The 5,102-nt window shown below is 44.3% G+C and overlaps 1 long non-coding RNA gene across 1 annotated transcript in view; it reads right to left on the bottom strand.

Moving 5' to 3' along the window:
* LOC103608975 overlaps positions 1 to 3,230 on the bottom strand; it is a 15,454-nt gene extending 12,224 nt beyond the window's left edge. The window contains exons 1-2 of the long non-coding RNA XR_552097.1: positions 1,874 to 3,230; positions 555 to 728 (exon numbers count right to left, since the gene is read on the bottom strand). This is a non-coding gene — a long non-coding RNA (uncharacterized LOC103608975). The remainder of the gene's footprint in view (positions 1 to 554; positions 729 to 1,873) is intronic.
* Positions 3,231 to 5,102: the final 1,872 nt, after the last annotated feature.

Here is a 5,102-nt window from a genome sequence, read left to right as displayed (position 1 = left end):
CCTCCACCGGCCAGTTGCCCCCCCCCCCCAACCCGCAAAAAAAAAAAAAAAAAAAAAGAAAGAAAGAGATAATATGCATATATGCATCTTCCCATGAACTTTTTGAAGTACCCTCATATACTGACAGCATTTCTTTTCACAAAGAATCCTAGGGCATGAAGTCTTTTAAATTATAACCAAAGACCTTCACTTTTGAAAATGCCAAAATGATAAATGCTCGGAGGTACAAAGGCCACGGTCACTTTTATGTTTCTCTTATATAAACAGGGCTTTGAAAAATGGACCAGCTGCATACTTTGTGGGGCCCTGCACAAAATGCAAATGAGGAGCCAGCTGTATAATACTAAATAAAAAATAAATAATAAATAAAAAAGGTATTAAGAATTTCAAGACAGGACATCAGAGCACTAAACCAAGTGAGGGGTCCTTCTGAGTGGGGTACCTACCTACTGACCATGAGCCACCCTGCTTGCAGGAGCCACCTTCGCTATCACCATCAGAGCTGATACAGATGGACAGTGGGCCGGACTGACGCAGCAGGCACATGCACTCACCACTGTCACTGCATCATCCAGCAGGGACCCTCCGAAGACCAGGATGTACAGCGGCTCATTGACATGAATGTTCTCGAAGACCGCCAGCACAGCCACGGGGATCCATAGCAGAGATTAAGCTGCCGAAGAGCAGATTCTGGAGCAAGTGATGTCACTGATACCAAATGCTTCGATCTGGCAGATACCAAACAAAGACACCTCAATGCCAATGGAATTCCTAAATGTCCCCTACCACAGCACACCAGAAAATAGTGCCAATGGTCTCAAAGAACGGGCAAGTGGGCATGAAATAGCCGGCATCAAGCACAATGGGCGGCAGGAGATACAGGAAAAACACATCAGTCTTCATGGTAGGGGGCGACTTTTCATTGACACCAAAAATTATCCCTCCTAGTAGAAGTCCAACCATTATAAGAAGGCAGCTCTCAGGCACTATTGTGGGCAACTTGGGATAGAGATGGAAGCTTGTTAAGAAAAGAATAAAAACACAAAATGTGGGTTATGATGCTGGAATTACGGTGAGGGGGAACTGGTTCTCTGACAGCACCACTGGGTCCTATTTCAAATTCTCCCAGGTCACTACAATTGGTTACACAATGTGGATCAGATGATGCGCCTAGAACTATTCACAAAGTACATGTAGGCACAAATTTAACTTTAAACCAGAATTAGAATGCTATAGGTACACACTATCTGTATATAGTAGCAGGCTTATTTTTCTAAACCCCTATTAATTTTGTCTTAAATACCAGGACTANTGTAGGCACAAATTTAACTTTAAACCAGAATTAGAATGCTATAGGTACACACTATCTGTATAGTAGCAGGCTTATTTTTCTAAACCCCTATTAATTTTGTCTTAAATACCAGGACTGTGGAAATGGAATAACACAATGCAATTCTATATTTGAAACAATTTAGTGGTTTCCTGATTTCCAAAACATTTTCAGATAAAACATCCCATTTCATTTCCTCCTCATAAAAAACATAACACTTTTGTAAAAAATGTAAGTGGAAACCAAGGCTCAAAGAAATCTGGGGTCTCACCAAGGTGGTTGGTCACAAGCCAATTTTTGGATTACTACTGGCAGCTCTGGCATTTACAAAAGTTTATAACTTCTTTATGTTTGATTTCAGATTCTTTTATTTGGAATACTGAATATGTTTAATTTTTGAGATGTCTGCTCCTTTAGACACAACCAACTCAATTCATGAAGATGCATCATGAGAAATATAACGTGAGAGAGATAAACATACCATGATTGCCAATCTCAAAGAGTCCCCAATCAAGTGAAGAAACAGATGTGTTTACGACTTACTCTAACACAAGGCAAAGTTCCATCAAGCCCCAATCAGTTGTTACAGGAACAGAGAGGAGGAAGGAATCTGCTGAGGAAGACATTTGGAGGAGGTGGTACCTGGGGAGGGCTTAGAGGACAGACAGGCATGAAACACGCGGAGGCATGACGAGTCTTCTAGGAAATGAAGAAGTGGAGGAAAATACCCATCTCCTAATTAATGATGGTGCCCAGTGTGGCTTTAAAGGAGAACATGTTCCGGGACGACTGCAGCAGGAAAAGGAGGGAAATGTGGGTGGGGCCAGCACATGGGGGCAAAGTGTAAAGTGACTTCACACAATAAGGTCACTTGACAGGGCTTCCCTAGGGAGAGCCCTTATTTACAAGGCAGTAGTGAATCATCCTGAAGCCATTGAATACGTTCTATAATTAAGGCAGAACAGGAGAATGCTATGATGGGAATGCGTTCCCTCCGAAATTCAGTCTTTCCAACGTGATGGTATTGAGAGGTGGGGCCTCTGAGAGACACGAGGCCATGAGGGCTCTGTGCTCATTAAGGGGATTAAGGCCCTTACAGAAGAGGCTTCTTGCAGCGTTCCTGGGTTAGCTTGCTCTTCCTCTCTCACTTGGCCCTCTGCTTTCTGCCATCTGCCGTCTGCCATCTGCCATGTGAGGACGCAGCAGGAAAGCCCTCAGCAGACCACAAATGCCAGCACCTTGATCTTGGACTTCCCAGCCTCCAGAACTGTGAGAAAATATACATCTATTCTTTATAAACTACCCAGTCGGTGGTATTCTGTTACAGCAGCATGACTGAAGACAGAAATTTATCTGACTTTTGTGAAGATAATATTAAAATGATAGAGTAAGTCCTTAGGAATGTAAAATCACAGAAGTTTTAATAAGTAAATCCTTAAGAACCTACAAACAGGACTGACACCACAGCACTTTGTTATAACTTCTTTATCTTTATAATTAAACACTTTGTGAGCCAAAGCAATATACTCGTAATACTTTGAAGAGATTTAAACAACTAATTTCTAAGTAATAAAGTGAACATCTGTATACTGGGCATTCAGATCACCTCTCCAGCTGTGATTATCTCATTCTGCACTACAGCAGGCTCCACTGATTGGCAGGGAACAAATGCAGTCAACAGCTCCAGTGCTCTTTACCCACGACCTCTGCCGGCCCGCTGACTTCGCTGCTAAACAGAGAAGTAAAAACGTCCCCTGAAAGCCACATCTTTGTCCCCTCATGCTGACTCCTGCTTCTACACACAACTCCTGTATGCTGAGGGTGTGCCAATAGCAGCCTCTTTGGTTTCTTGGGATCCAAGTGGAATCACCTCCTTTCTGGAATGTAGCCCCAACCTGAAAGTTTCTTGCCAAGGAACTTTGAGGCTGCCACCTGAGGACTGCCCCCCCAGCTTGAAATCCAGCCCTCCCACTCTCTGCCTGTGAGTGTGGGTAGGTTACTAACACACCCAGTCCCCACTGACTCACCTGTGAAATAGGGCCAAATGCACCCACCAGGTTAAGAACTATAACAACACTGTGCCTGCAATGTCACAAGTGCCCCCGATTGTAGTTGCCTCTTCCTCTTCTACATAAAAAAGCAAGAGAAAACAGTGTAGGGTCCAAGGGAACACTCGCCCTTCAACACCCTAAAGGTTCTCTGAAAAATCAATAAAAATATGAGGAAGATGCTTGAAAAATTTATTTTATTTTAATTGCAATAAAAATTCACTTAGTGGGAAAGGGAAAAGGACTAAAGGTCTCATACAAAATACGTAGTAAAGATGTACCTCTATTAGAGTGAATTTATTTTAATTTCTCTCTGCACACAACTGTTGAAATTAACATAACTAAAATGCTAAAGATCTGTGTGTAACTAAGTACAATGCAATTAGTTCACCATATTTTCTCATTATACCTAAAATAATCTATTTGTCAAATTCTGGGAAGAGATAAACAGCACAGGAAGCTTCCAGATAGTAGGATCCCCAAGAGAGCAACAATGTAAAAACCTGAATCAGAAGAAAACACTATCACTACCAACAAAAACATACAAAATAAGTTTCTGGAAAAAAAAAAAAAAGTTCTAATTAACAAGTAGCTCAACTAGGAGGGAAAAGGAAAATTAGGTCACAAGGTGAAGACAAACACAAACCATCTCATAAAGCTCTATATTTTAAAAGGACTTGAAGACAAATGACATTTATTGGAGTATCAAATATATGCCAACCCCACGTTTCGGTCATTTTCAAAGCATGCTCTGGAAACAGTGGATTTAAAGAATGGTGTAAAGTAAGTGATGCCTATCTAGCTGGGAAAAAAGGAGAATATTTATGAAAGTCATTAAGCCCATTCTTAACTATTAAGTAAAACAAACAAGATCATACAAGCTTAAAATGCTTATTTTATGCACTACAAAAAGTCCCCACAAGAAGTTAGCACATCAATGCTCTCAGACCACGTCACTTAGGCTAGCCAAAGAGTCAAACCGCACAGTCGCCAAGAAACAACCCTGAAAGCAGGGAGACAAACACAACCCCCCCCCCCCTACACACACACACGACAGGGTCCCAATGCGGCTTTCAGCAAATTTCTCAACAGAAACCTCACAGTCCAGGAAAGAATGGGATGCTGCAGTCAAAGCGGAGAACAAGAACAAACAAGAGACTTTCAAACCAAGAGTACCGGACCCAAACGAGTAGCCCTCTAGCATGGAGAGCAAACTCTTTCAAACACAAACGAGAGCTGAGAATTCATCAACACCAGACCACTCTTCAAAAGTTCTAACGAGAGCTCCTCCAAGTGAAAGAAGGCGCTACCTACGAACCTCCACCATAGCGGAGGTTAGAAAACTCACTGCTGCGCTAAAGACAAAAACGCAGTCAGCACACAGGACAGCCAGCGTCCTGAGAAAACCGCCCCCCGACCCCCGCCGCCCTGCACCTGCACTTGCACCCGCACTTGCCCCTGCACTCGCACTTGCACCCGCACTCGCACTTGCACCCGCACTTGCACGCTTGCAGCCTGCTCACCGCGCCCCTGGCCCCGGGACCCCGAGGCCCCGGCCCGGCCGCACCCGCTTCTCCGGCCTGGTCCCCGCAGCGCACGGCTCCGCTCCGCCCCGCACCTGGGAGAAGACGAGCCGGGTGCGGCTCCTCGGGAGCGGAGGGCGCCCCAGTCTCCTGGCTCTGCCACGCCGGGCACCCCCGCCCGCCCGCCGTCCTCGGTCCTCC

The sequence above is a fragment of the Galeopterus variegatus genome, unplaced genomic scaffold, assembly GCF_000696425.1.
Source record: "Galeopterus variegatus unplaced genomic scaffold, G_variegatus-3.0.2 Scaffold9029, whole genome shotgun sequence".
NCBI classification, from domain to species: Eukaryota; Metazoa; Chordata; class Mammalia; order Dermoptera; family Cynocephalidae; genus Galeopterus; species Galeopterus variegatus.
Note: the sequence above shows the minus strand (reverse complement) of the source record. Positions and strands in the feature narration are given on the sequence as shown.